Below are 14612 nucleotides of genomic sequence, written 5' to 3' on the forward strand. Positions count from 1 at the left end.
ATGGCAACCGTGGCTTTTCTCCTGGTTCTGTGTGTTCTAGATGAGTAATGTAATGGTTGGCTCTGACAATTAAGAAGTAGATATGATGTGGATGTTCAAATGTGTAGTGATGGTATTGTAATATATCCTCCCATAGTCCTCTTTCCCCTCCCCCTTGTAATAGCCTTGGTGATCAGGGCATTTGGGGAGGGCTGGCTTGTGACCAGGAGGTGCAGTGTAACAACACCTGACCTCCAAGGAAGGTGCAAGAAAGTAATCTCCACCAATGGACAGCAGAGAAAAGGTTGACTGACAAATCTTTTGGAGGGGCTAAGGGTATAAAAGGCAGAGCATCCTTTTTGTAGATGAGCATGTGGCTGCTAGTCACAGAGACTCCAGTGCTGCAATCTTTCCTTATGGAGTCCTTTGAAAAGGTTTAATAAACCTTTAAAATTTTAAAAATGAGAATCGTTTCCCACATGTGCAATGCTGGGGGTCAATTTCTTGGTCTGGGTTCCTTTGCTTGTGTCCCATCTGAGTGCTCAGTTGGCGTATAGGCTGTAAATACGTGGGGCAATTTGGGGTTATTCTTGGATCCCCTAAACAATAGGGTTTGGCCCATGAGGGGAATTTGTGGTGCTTTGTGACAGAGAACTTCCCAGGCTGTTTTGTGTTTGCTTAGGGAAAGCAACAAACCTTAGGAAAAGTTGGTTATTGCTTTGCATAAATTCCCAGAGCAGCATAGAGCTTTTGCTTTGTGATGTCAGGGCATGGCTGCCACCTCGTCGTGGTGACATCAGAAGGTCGCCTTGGTGCACGGAAGGCCTGAGCGTCAGAGCAGCCCTAGAGCTTGCTCAGAGCAGGAGCATCCTCCTGCTTGAGGCATTTGTCAACGTGCAGGTGCACACTGACAGGAGCCTTGTTTTTTCCTACTCTTGGAGCAAACTTGCTCAGCATTTCTACGATGATTCATCATCTTGCTACTGCAGCTTTTGCTGCATATGGCGTTTGTTTTTCCACCTACTATGTGACTCACTTTGCCCGTAAGTAGAGGTTTCCCTTCTACTTAGGTTAGGGTGTAACCTAAGCTGGCTTTTGTATGTCTTCCTGCTCTTTCTTAGTGACTGAGTTTCTGATTTAGAAACAGAAAGAGCATTAGGATGCCACTGGTTTGGTGAAGCTCCTGTCAGGATGTTCAGCTGAAAAGAGGGTGTCTGTAGCCACAGGGGCAGCATTTGCAAGGGAACCTGCAGGGATTCCATTCCCTCCACGGGAGAGTCTGTGGCAGCAGGGTCTGTCATTTCCTCAGTTGGCTGGGACAAGTGAGACAGCTTTGAAAATGGAGACTGGGAGGCCTTCTTGGAGGGCCTTCTAAAAACTCTGCAGTTGTTCCCAGAATTCAGGGAAAGCTTTTTCCTTTCTAAATTTTGTCATGAAAGGATTTGACCAAAGTCCAACTTGACCTTTTACTGAGGTCTAAAATAGTGATTCCTTTTGCAAGGAATTGCAAACTCTAAAGCAGTGAGTGTCTGCACCTGAGCCCTGGAGCTGCTGCTGTGCTCTTCCACAACAGAAGTGCCACTGCTCAGGGGGATTTTGGGAAGCTTTCCTGAGACACTGTTTCCAGCAAGTTAATGGGAATTAGTGCATAGAACTGATTTTTTTAAAAAGTACCTAAAGGAGAAGTTTTAAAAGAGGTATTATGTGTTTGGGACAACAGGAGCATTGAATGTTGAAGAACTATTTGCATTTTCTTGATCATGTGTGTATTCATTTACTGGCTAAACAGGCCGAAGTGTAGGCATAACAAAGAATATTGTCCTGATCTCTTGCTGGCTGTGTGAATGGAATGTGTGTCCTGCAGAGATTTTGTGAAATGGAAAAACATCTCTCTTTGGGTTGACTAGTTCTGTGGGATTCAGCAGCCCAGGCAGTTTTCTGACAGCATCTGGTTCATTTTCTCCTGCCCACTACAGGTCACCTGAAGCGTGTCTTTTGCGGTGCTGATGCTGAGGTCAGTGAGAAAGGAACATTTCAAGTTTCTGGTGTTTAAGAATTGTAGAGAATGCTGAGAGCTTTGCCAGTAGCAATAGAGTGTAGAGGGCCAGCTAGGAAAGCCAAAAAAAAGTCCGTTTTCATGCCTGCAAAAAATATAACAAAGGCAAAGATGGATATATTTTAATATCCATCTCAGAGCTTTGAAGAACTACAAAGCCAGTTTTGCAGAGATAACATTGCTTGTTGAAAGCAGATAGGGTGGAATATTTAAAAAAGAGTGATTTCCTGTAGAGATGAGTTAGCCCATTTTAATGTAGTCAGAGTGCCTTAGAATTCTATTCCTTTCAAATTTTATATGTACTTAGATGATGTGGTTGTAGAACAGGAAATGGTGGATGCTGTATCTGAAGGCCAAGGGCATCATGGCCCAAGTCAGCAGCAGTGGGGCAGCAGGAGCAGGGCAGTGAGCGTCGCCCTGTGCTGGGCAGGGCTGCGGCCACAGCTGGAGCGCTGTGTGCAGCTGTGGGCCCTGTGAAGCAGAAAGGGATTGAGGGGCTGCAGCGTGTGCAGAGAAGGCCACGGGAGCTGGGCAAGGGTGTGGGGCACAAGGCCAGTGAGGAGGTGCTGAGGGAGCTTTAGCCTGGACAGTGGGAGGTTGATCAGTGACTTTTAGCATCCCATCAGTGCATCCAAATATTTGGCCACTTGCAGAAGTGACATTTCCCCCTTGTTTTCTTTTGTTATTTTTTTGTTTTCCTGGCAGAGGAACCCTGCTCATTTTCTTTTCCCCTCAATTAAGGTGCTTTTCCTCATTATTTCCTGCTCTTTTCCAGTACTGGGATAGGGTCTGCTACAATTTTAATTTCCAAGGTGTCACTTCTGGAGGATGCCGTATTTTTGCATGAGAACACATAGTTTGGGTCAAGGAGGCTGGTTCAGAAGGAGCTGTTCTGGTGCCAGGCCAGCCAGTAAGGCCTTGCACATCACTTTCAGGTTAACATTACCCGTGCCCTTTTACAGCCCAGGGAATCAGTATGCGTGGTGTTTGGGAATTGAGCAGGAAATCAATGCCCTTGCATTCCAGCTGCTCCTCAGAGATCAGAGGAGCTGGGAGGGGCTGGGCTGCATTTCTCATTACAGACACTTTAGCACCATCAGTGTGGTCAAGTCCAAGAGGAGAACTTGCCTGAGCTCGGATGCACAAAGAGTGCAGTTCCCAGTGCAATGCTCTGGGTCTGATTGCATTCCATAAGGACCTACAGGCTCCAGATTCCTCAAGAGTGTGGTTTATTGCAGCAACAGGAGAGCAATCTCAGGATTGCTGCTGAGTGGGGCACTGGCTGCCAAGTTTTGATCTATCTATCTATCTATCTATCTATCTATCTATCTATCTATCTATTTATCTATCTATCTATCTATCTATCTATCTATTTATCTATCTATCTACCTATGTAACACTTACAATATTGAATCTTCCCACCTCTGCTCCAAAGCAGCTGGAGGTGTGAAGCTCACCTAAAGCATCCGTTTCAGGAGAGGATTAGAGACACATTCCATTGGCCAGTTCTGAGCAGGCAGAGATGTTTCCCCCATCCAGATATGGTCATATATTCTTTTCAGAGCTGTTTTCCTCCTCCAGCCTCTTCTCTTCAGAATTCTACAGTTAATTCTTTCATTTTCTGCCTGTCCAAGTGAGGTGGAACAATTCCGTGTTTAGGTAGTTTTTGGTGACTCTGGTCATACATGCCATGCATTACATGACACTTGGTTTCCTTCACTGGCATCCCCAGTGCATTTGTTAATGGGGCCTTAGGAGAGCATCTGTTACTGCTGGTGAGAATTGTCAGTTGACAAAAGAGGGAGAAGAAACACCTTGGTCCTCCTCCATATACTGAGGTGGCCACAGAGGCTCTGTGACCTCTATCAGAGACCTTTGCAGGCATCCTTATCTCCTGAACGACCAGAGTTTCTAAAAGAGTGTAGATGTCAGGGAGGCAGGAATGCTGGTGCAGGCCTGAAGTGAACTTGAACTCCAGAAGTGTCTCTCACAAGGAGTGAGCTCACACAGGAAGCCACCTGCAGAGCCAGGATGGAGCTGTGGGACAGGGCTAGGTGTCAGTCCCTACTGAAAGACAAACAGGACAGGGCAGAAGCAGAGGGAATAAATGTGAATAAATGTGATCTGGAGGCTGCCAGAGGAAAAAGCTGAGCCTGATGGCAGCTCCCAGTCACTTGCTCTGCACTTGTGTGGACAGGACATCAAGGCAGAGCCACAAGCAGAGCTGCCTGAAGCTCAGAGTGCCATCGTGGCAGTGAAGAGGAGGAACAAGGATGACAGGAGAAGAATTCAAGAGGAGTTGAATCTCCAGCAGCAGAGGGACAATCAACAAAACCAGGTGAGGGAAAGAGTGGCAGCCTCTCCACTCCTGAAGCGTCCTCTCCCTTCTTGTTTACAGAACATCAAGGCATACATGCAGGCAGAGCTGCAGAAAACTGAAGCTAGGATCAACGCATTGGAGAAGAGGCTGGAGGAAGAAATGAAAATCATCAGAGAGAACGTTAAACCCCTCCCTCAGGCTCTAGAAAAGCAAGTGAGTGAAAGAGGGATAGCCACAGCAGTCACCAAACTGGTGGTTTCTGCCCTTCTTGCCTTTCCAGTGCAGAGCAGCAGGGAGTGGGGTGATGCCTCTCAGTGCCATCCTGCTGGAGTGTGTATCACAGTCACTCTGAAGGACATTTCCTGGTGTGCTGTATCTCCACTGCTGCCCTGGATAGTGGGACTTTTCTTTTGCCTTCTGGCTTGCATACATCCAAACAAATTCCTGCTGGCCTGTTCCTGCTCTCCTTGTTTCTAGAGGTGTTTTTACAGGGGAACAGGGTGACCCAGATGGAGGATTGAAACAAGCTGTCGGTATCCCTTGTCAATCTGTCCTTTCCCTTTCCTCACAGTCGATGACTCTTGGCTGACAGGGACAAGCTGTAGTGTCTGACTGCTCTGTTCTGTTTGATTTGAGGTGCAAGTGTCGACATCTCACCTGGCAGCCTGTGGAGACTTCCAGCAAATGTCTGGCAATGAAGAGCCCCTAGGTTGGCGTGAGGCACAGGAACCGTCCCCACCAGAAGTGCCACAGGTTGAGCACATCTCCACGGGCTCTGGCACTAAAGGTGCTGCCGCAGCTGCATTACCTGAAGGAATCTGTGCTGTCAGACCTGGGAAATGGAGCTCGGGCAGTTTGTTCATCTCCAGAGCTGACAGCAGCATGGCTGCTCCACAATAGGAGATTGAGGAGATTTACCTGGAGATACTGGGTATGTGTGGTGTGTTTCTTGTCTGAGGGACAGGGTATTGTGCGCAGGTGTCAGCATAGCTGTACCAAATGCTCCTCCTGAGTTTGGTGCCACAGGGCCATTTAGGACTCCCCAGAGGAAGTGCTGTGCTCTGAGGCAGCGAGAGAGCGCTCTGGGTGTTCCTGCTGCCTCTGAGGGCACCTGGGATTGCCTTGGCTTTGCCTGAGCTTCCCTCTCTGCTAAAGGCTGAAGCAGGGATTGTTCTTGGATCAGCAGAAGGCTGTGACCTAGCAAATGATCTAGGCAAGACCTGCGTGCTCATGGCCATACTGAATAGATATTTTAGCTTCCTAAATTCTCCATAGTCTCCTGTCTTCTAACCAGTCATCAGAGACAAAAACTTCACAGAAATTGACTGGCTTTGGAGTTTTGTCTTTTTGGTTGGTCTTTTTTTTTTTTGTTTTTTTTTTTTTTTTTGTTTTCTTCTTTTTTCTTTTCTTTTTGCTTTTGTGGGGTTTTGTTTTTGCTTCTGGTATTGGTAATTTTGGAGTTGTTTTTGTTTCTTATTTATTGGTTTGTCGGTTTTTTTTGGTGGAGTTAATTTTTCTCCATCCTGAAAAAGCCCTTCTGCCCCACGTCTCGCTGATGTCATTTTTATGGCTGTTACTGTTAACACTTCTGCATCTGCAGTTTATTTTCATAAGAATCCTATATTTTTGTTGAGAAGAGCTACTTTGAAAGAACAACAGGTTACAGGAGAAATAGAGAGCACAAGGTGTTTTCCATGTGCCCCCAAAGGAAAACCAGATCCTTTTATAACAATCTGTATTTCATATCCCAGTTTTATGCTTATACAGATGTGTCTAAGAGACACATCCAAGTGGCGTGATCAGATAAAACTGTACTGCCGGCATTTCCCAGGAGAGAGCCTCCAGCCCACCCATGGCATATTCCTCAGACCCATGGCACTTTTTCATACCTGATTTCCGCTCTTTCGTGTGACTGTTAGAATCCTACCCACTGGTGCAAGCCCTGCTCAGATCAGTCTCTAGGAAAACACATCAAGTCCTTTGTGATTCTGCAGCACAACCCCATGAGTCTGCTTCTTGCCTGTAAGAGCTGCCAGTGCTGTGCTCTCAGTTAAGAACTGGTGGGGCTGAGAGAAGAGCCCAGTGGATTCTGTGTCTACCATCACCTGTTGGGACAAAAAGGGCATTGATCTGCACCCTGGTGTGGCTGATCTCAAAGCCCATCCTGTTGTGTCCTGAATGGGGGCAACAGCTGGGACGGGGCTCAGGCTGCCTGTGGCTTCTTCCTACTGCTTGTCAGTGCTCATGCTTGGGCTTTGCCAGCCTTGTTGGGCTAGCTGCCCTGTCCCTGAGGACTGGTGGGAGAGGGGCATCTTTGAGCTCAGCCTGCTCATAAACAGGTGAGGGTCCTGATGCTGAAAGCCCCGTGGGGATCAGTTATAGCATGAGCTGCTCTGGTTTGCAAACGGAAAGGAATTCTTTTGGCAAACTGCTGATAGGTGGAGAAGATGTCCTCCTCTCCTGGGAATGCATGTCCCTGTGCTTTGTTTCTTGTCAAGAGAACTCTTCAAAGGACTGTACAAAATCAGTCCCTGCGCCAGCCATCTGCACTGCAAGGCTGCCTGTCTTGTTGCTGGTGGTGTTGTTGTTGTTACCCAGCTGACTCTAAAGGGCTCAGAGCCCAAGACAGTGGGGCCGCCTTTTGTATCTCCTGGAAGCTGGGATCTTAGCATCAAAGTCAGCATCTTGCATTTTGTTTCCTTCAGGGAGCATGGTGAACATGGAAAATCCCATCATGAAATACTCTGAGCTGGAATATATTGGCAGTGGGTGAGTCCAGCTGCAGTTACTCCTGCACAACCCTGGGCCAGGTGTTTTTCTGGTGGAATGTCTATCCAGCGTGATGTCAGGCAAGCTGCAAACAGTTTGAGACACTGGGGATAGATTGTCCCATGTCTCAGTGCTGCTCAGAATTTGTGAGTGGGCTCAGAAGGCATTGTCAGAGACATCTCCCTGTGGCAGAGCTCTTGTCTGCGTCAAGAACAGGACCTGGAAGGTCTCCTTGTCTCTCAAGTTTGGGAAAGCTGTATGTTAATTTCTTTCGCATTTTTGTTGGTATCAAAATGATACTGCCCCACTAATGAAAAAAGAAGAAACTTGCTTGCCTGAAAGAGAAACCTACCCCCTATCAAAGCTGTGAGATAACAGTTCTTAGGAACATGGTTTGCTGAAGGAAATCCTTCATGGTCAGGATAGGAACCACACAGTTAGAAACTGAAACCCAAGATGAAAGAAGAAGCTGTCTTTAGGAGCTGAGCCAGTAAACCCCAGTGCTTCAGGGACAGGCCCAGTGCCCATGCACTTGAGAGGAAGATGCATAATCTGCCTTCTGGCAGAGCCCTCCTGCATCCTGCAGGTTTTAGGCATTTACAGCAGAGCTCTTCTGTGTGGGCTGGCTTTCAGTGCAAAATCTAAATAGCTTCTTCTTTCTCTGCTTCTGTTTTGTTTCTAGGAGTTTTGGACGTGTGGTTAGAGCACTTGACAATGCCACAGGAGGAGAGGTAAATGTCAACAGTCCCTGCAGACTCTGCTGCACTTGAATGGCTTTCCCCTCTGGTGTGAGCTGTGGCTGGAGCTTTGGGTAGAGCTGTGCTGGAAAGGCACAAGAAGCACAGACTGGTGCCAGCCCATGAAATACATCTGGGACTTTGTCCTCCTCAGCTGGTGGAAGGAAGGCACGGAGGGCAGCGGTTCCTTTCAGAGAAGGAGGCGCTCACTCGCTCTCCATTGCTGAAACAAAGGTGGTGCCTTAGAGCACCTCACTGCTCTGTGGGGCTACAGCTGCAGAGTCCTGAATTCTCATTTCTGGCTGCCAGCAAATACATCTGAAAGTTACTGGCAGCTCCTCAGCCACCTGCAGTGCTGCACTTGGGAACTGCACGTAGGGAGAGATCTGCAAGGCGTCCCTAAAAGCCCTAAGCCCTGCCCATAGCCCAAGATGTATCCACAGAGTATTAAGGCCTGGATTACTTCTTCTGAATCCTAGAAAGAGCAGCAGAGAGTGTGGTCAGGGAGTTTGTGGGTGATAGTTGAGACACCACTGTTACCAAGAGGACAAGGCAAAATATCAGTGGCCCCATGTGTCCTGTAACTGCCCCCAAGGGAGCAGAGAAATGGGCTGTTGGAATGTCAGTTCCTCATTACTGCAGTGCCTGCTCACAAGGCAGTTTGGCACAGCTCAGCTGTGTCATTGCAAAATCACTTGCTCCATGTGTGTTGTGGTCTTGTGCCAGCAACTTCTCAAGTTCCTGATTTTCAATGTCCTTTTAGGTGGCCATAAAGAAAATAAATCTTCAAGGACTGAGGAGGAAGAAACTAACTGTTAACGAAATCATGATCATGAAGAGGTGTAGGAGTCCCAGTGTTGTGAATTATTTAGCCAGGTGAGTGGTCATGGTCTCATCCCATGAATGTGCGTTTATATACGGCAACGATGAGAGGTTAAAAACCCACTTTGTTCACTGGATGAAAGTAGAGCTGTTAATTATTATTAACTATTATTTCTCTATTCATCTTGAGAAGATGAGAAGAGATTGCATTTTATCTGCATGGGTCTTCCCAGGCACACGTTATTTGAAAATTATTCAAAAATTACCCAAAATCTCTATCAGCTGTATCTTACTAAATCAATACTCTCTAAGGTCTCTGCCTCCACAGTTTTTTGGGATTGATTTTTTTAAAGTTTCTGAAGTGCAGATAAAGAATTTCCCTTGGATTGTTGCTCCTCTTTGTCATTGCTATGCATGCCAGGAAGACTAGGTGCTTATCTCCAGGCACACTGTGCCTGACAGGTTTTTTATGGGGGCTGTTGCTAAACTGCACTTTTTGCTTGCTGCCCATCTAAGACATCTTTTCACAGCTGTGCCTTTCTCCTTGAGACTGCAAACAATGCACAGCCAAGAGGGAATGTCTATTCATTTGATTCTGTCCTTGTATCAAAAGGATCTGGAAATAAGAAACCCGGAAGCAAAAAATCAATGTAGTCATGCATGTTCCTCTCCACGCCCTTGTTTCCTTCTTTCAGCTACCTTCGGGGAAAGGAACTCTGGCTGGTTATGGAGTACATGGACGGAGGCACTCTAAATGATGCCATCAATGAGTCTGACATGTTTGAAGGAGAGATTGCAACCATCAGTCGGGAGGTCAGAGATGTTCTTTCAAGGGCTTGGGCAGGATTGTCTGGGAAACAGGGGCTCATACCTGGAGTGATTTCCTGTGCCAAGCTTTGTTTCTACGTGGCTGGTAGGCTATGGGCAAGTAAAAGCATCTCAAGTGAAAGGCCTGCCAGTGCCCCTGCACTCCCTGTACTCAGTGCCAGTACTCATACCTCCTGCTGTTGTATTCTCACTTTGTCTCATGTATTTGTATTTGCTGTTCTCCATCTTCCTTCCCTAAACTTTTGTTTGTCTTCACTGCATTCCTTGCCTGTGAAAGCAAAGGTGCTGGTGGCAGGATTTGAAACAAACAGCAAAGAATAAAGAGAGACTCATTTCCCTCAGTTCTCAGCTAAAAAGGATAGGAGCGCAGCCAAAACGCTGTTTGCTTCTGAGCACATCCCCTGCAGCAGCAGTCATCCTGGCTGGCTTGCAGGGGACAGTCTACAGCAGCAGGTGCTGTTGCTCTTTCAAAAGCTGACATGCCTTTGCTTAGAAAGGTCCTGCTCTGCAAGTGCTGGAGCAGCCAGCTCTTCCTCTCAAAGGACCTATGTTCTGCCATTACTCCCCATTCCCCTGGAGAGGGAATCTTTTAGATTCTTTGTTTCCTTTCTTGCAGGATGAAATCACATCACTAATTTTTGCCCTCCTGTTTCTGTTCTCTCTCTCAGTGCCTGCGAGGACTGGATTTTCTTCACTCAAAACACGTGATCCACCGAGATGTGAAGAGCTGCAACATCCTTCTCAGAACCAACGGCTCTGTCAAGCTGGGTCAGTATATCCTTGGTCAGGTACAGCATTCCAGGGATGTGGGCTGTGGGGCTGCTTTGAGTGACTGCCAGCTCCCCAAAATGGTGCTGGTGGCCGTGCAGGGACCCCTGCTGTGAGCTGAGGGCACACTTGCAACGTGCACAGAGGTAGGACGAGGAACAAGCAGTCAAGAGTTGCATTGCTCTGTGTGTGTCCCTTCCAGAGGGAGGGAGCTACAAGACTAAAGTTTCCAAAGAACAAAAGCCACTGCTGGAGGCAGTGTAAAAAATGTGGGGATTTTTAAAGTCACCAATGCCATATTTCCTTGGCTCAAGCCCTGAGGAAAATCGAGCAGGGATAGTTGCCCTGGAGATTCAACAGCACATTCTCAAACTTCTACTAGGGAATTCTTTTGCTTGGGTTCCTAATTGCACAGAATTAAAATAAAAACAGTATTTTGCTTTCTCCTCAGCTGATTTTGGCCTCTCGACTCAGCTCACCCCTGAGCAGAGCAGACGGTGCTCGGAAGCCGGGACTACTTGGTGGATGGCGCCTGAAGTGGTGATGCAGCAACCATAGGGTCCTAAAGTGGACATATGGTCTTTTGGAATTGTGGGCATCGAAATGGTAGATCACGAAGCTCCTTACTGGAACCAAAGTGCTGGCACGGTAAGGAGCAAATACTCACTGATGCCACTGTCTTTCTCAACTGTCCCATGTTCTGCCACTGGACAAAATCCCATTGCCATCTGCTGGAACTACTTCCACCAAGGTCCCTTGCTAAAAATGTGCCTGCAGTACATCAGCATCTGCTGTAGTTTTGGTTGCATCAGTGGAGGAACTCAAGCCTTAGCACATGCAAACAAACTCCATTCTCAGGCAACACTTTCCTTTGCTTTATAAGTGGTTCCAGTTCTTTCTTCTGTGTAGATGGCCCTAATAACAGCAAACCAGCATCTAAGAACTGGTGTTACTTTTCTAGAAATGAAGGAAAGAAACCCAAACCCAACAGAGTTTCTAAAACAGTGGATGTTAGACAGGAACTGTATCCCCTGTGCAGTTTCTTCTCACTGGGAAACATGCCTGAAACCGGGGCATGAGGGTGTGAAGGCCACAGAGTCTCTTCTGCTTCTCGTGCAGTGTTGCTGAAACCCTCAGTGACCGTGTTTCTTTCATAGCCCAAGCCACGTTCTCCACGTCACCAAGGCAGAGCCTGGTGAGGGGGAGAGCCTGCCAAAACCTCCCATTTGTTTCCTGGCACTTTCTGGGATGGGCCGACCATTAATGCATTGACTTGAGTAGCCAAATGAGCAGAGGGTGACCATAGGGATGGCACCTCTCCGTCTTCTGACCATGAAAAGTTTTTCTTTTGCCGCTTAAGGGAAGCTGAAATTTTCAGACTGCCAAGAGACTGAGCTGCACATGGCTCCTGTGTGCCTAAGCAGGCATTTTCATCCAAGTACATTTGTGCTGGCATCTAATGTGACTGTGTTGAATATGAGATTGCAAATGTTTCCTTACCTGAGGATTAACTGATGGATTTCCTTTCTTTTTGTCCAATTCCCATTGTTTTCAAGAACACAGCAAAAGCTTGATGAGTTTTTTTCTATGGCATTGTTACAGTTTTACATGAGAGACATTTAGGGAAGTGGTATAAAGCTTTTAACCCCTGGAAAGCTGGACACACCTCTGTGAAAAACACACGTTAAAAGAAGAAAGAAACTTTTTCTTTCCCTGCCGCTTGGGAGTGAGGTAACACGGCTGGGTGGGCCCTGCTCCAGGGCCGGGCCAGCTGGTCCTGTCGTGGGCTTAGGCTCCCCCTTCTCCCGGGCTGCCTGCCGGCCCCCTAACATCGGGTATGGGCAGGGAGAGGGGGTGCTGCGGAGCCAGATGGAGCCGGCCTTGGTAATATTTGGTTACTTGTTACACTCCGCCCAGCCCGGTGCCCAGCTGAGCTCACCGGGCCCGGGAGTAGCCCCGGCTCGATGTTGGGATTTTACCTCTGCAGAAGTTACTCACAAGCATCAGGCAGAAGGAAGGAGAAACTACCTCTCTGTTATCCTGGTGTGTCGCTCTTGAGTTCTGGTCTGCTTGATTGGATCTGAGCTGCACCTTAGCCCCAGTTTGTACTGTTTGCAACACCTAGTCCCACTGGGGTTAGTTTGACCATTTATAGGGTCCTTTTAAAATATTAGCCCTTTTAGTGCTCCAATCTTGCCATGAGTGAGAGAAAAGAACAGGATACAAGTATGGGAAGGAATAATATGAAAACATTATCTTCAGTGAGGAACAAGTTAAGTCCTAGATTGGAGGGATGAGGAAATATTTTCATTTTCAAGCTGAAATTCTCTTTTAAACTATGAAGAAAAAGGGTTTTTTCTTATAACACATGAAACTATGGGGAGATGAAGAGTTCAAATTGATTTTGAGCAAAGGCCTCCACATTAAAGTAAGCAGATATTAAGGTAACTATCATCTTATGAGAAGCTGAAACAGAGAGAGAAGAGTAGTCCTGTACTCCCAGGAGAAGAAGATTTCTGTTCCTAGGGATAAAATTGATTTAAAAAATAGATAAGGAAAACTTTTACTTTTGAAAAACTCATCTTTAAAACAATACCCCCTTAATCAACATGGCCATAAACAAGTTGGGGGAAGGCTTTTAGAAAATGGGAGAAACTTCATGACAACAGAGTTCCGCAAGCGGCTGTAATCGATGAAGAAATTAAGAACCACAAGAAAACTCTTTTTTTCTCTTGTAGAGAAGTCCCCATAACATTAACAAGAGGGACCTTTCTCCCTAAGTAAACTGAAGAAAGACTATTTTAAAAGTAGTAAACAGGCTGGAAATGTTAGGTTTTGCTTCTTTGCATTATCAGTGAGAAAGAAAAGGTTGTGGCGGGAGGAGAAATGTTCAGGAGGGTTTATTCTGATTCTTATTACTCTTTCTTTATTTGCTATGAAAACATTTTCTTTATACCCTTTGAAAGTTTTAGGCCTATTTTACTTTCTCCTAATCCTATCTTCCTAGCTCACCACAGGAAGTAAGTACATTGGTAATTGACCAACACCAAACCCACCACACTCTTGAACACATGAGCTGGGAAAAACTAAGAACTGGGGAAATCTTCAATTGGTGAACCAAAACCACTAGAGAAATTTCGTGTTTCTGCCCAGTTTTGAACTGACACCAGCACAGGCAGCAGTGCTTAAGGGACCAATAAGCACTGCAGACATGCCTTTCATGTACTAATCCTTGGAATTGGTTAGTACAGCAAAGTCCCTCTTCCAGAAAGCCTGTCAAGCTGGTGTGAATCCTCAGGGAAGCAAACATGTTTTTGGTGATGTAGTTCACACTAACTAAAGGTCAGTCAGTGAAATCAGCTGCAAAGGCAAGATCTGCAGGAGGCTGGAAAAGCTGTGGCTGCATTGGGGTTTGGGTTTTGGTTGGTAAAGGAAAGTCATCTCTGGGCCTCTGCCAGGGCAGAAACTGCCACTGCAGAGTGGAGCTTAACCAATGGGAAGCAATGGGAGAGCAGTGAGAGATGGGAAAGCAGCAGGTGGAGCCTGGTGTCTCCTTTTTCTGCAGGCTAGACTCATGATAGCCACAAAAGGGACCCCACAGCTGCAGCAGCCCAACCGATGCTCGCCTTGCCTGCGGGACTTCCTGAGCTGCTGCCTGCAGACAGATGAGGCACGGCACTGGTCTGCCAAGGAGCTCCTGCAGGTAAAATGCGAAGGGGCTGCAGGTGAAACAGGGTCTGAGGGATGGGCTCCTCCTCCACTGAAGTCCAAGGCATCAGATGAGCCCCTTCCTCCTCACCTCCACTCTTGGTGCTGTTCAAATGAAAACAGTGAGGAATCCCAGACTGGGCTGGGCTGGCAGGGCCCTGTAAAGGTCCTCTGGTCCAAGTGTCCTGCAGTGAGCAGGGACAGCTTTACAGAGATCAGGTTGCTCAGAGCCCTTTGCCACCTGACCTGGAATGATTCCAGGGATGGGGCACCTATCAGCTCTTGGGGCAACCTGTGCCAGAGTTGCACAGTGCTCTGAGTAAACAAGTTCTTCCTTAGACATACTCTGATTAAATCCCCTTTGTGTTTAAAAATATTTGTCCATTTATAATATTTATCCTATTGTTACTGGCCCTGTTAAAAATTATGTCCCTCACTTTCTTCAAAGCCACTCTGAAGTCTAGGGAAATGGCAATAAAGTCTCCCTGGGGACTGTTCTTCACAAAACTGAATAACTCCACCTCTCTCTCATTTCCTGAGAGGAGAGGTGCTCTGTTTTCTGTTTCTGTCATCCTCTTTTTTGTAATTTAGTGGGGTGTTCATTTTTATCTAATGGCAAAAGCAT

The sequence above is a fragment of the Fringilla coelebs genome (genome assembly GCF_963513975.1).
Source record: "Fringilla coelebs genome assembly, chromosome: Z".
NCBI lineage: Eukaryota > Metazoa > Chordata > Aves > Passeriformes > Fringillidae > Fringilla > Fringilla coelebs.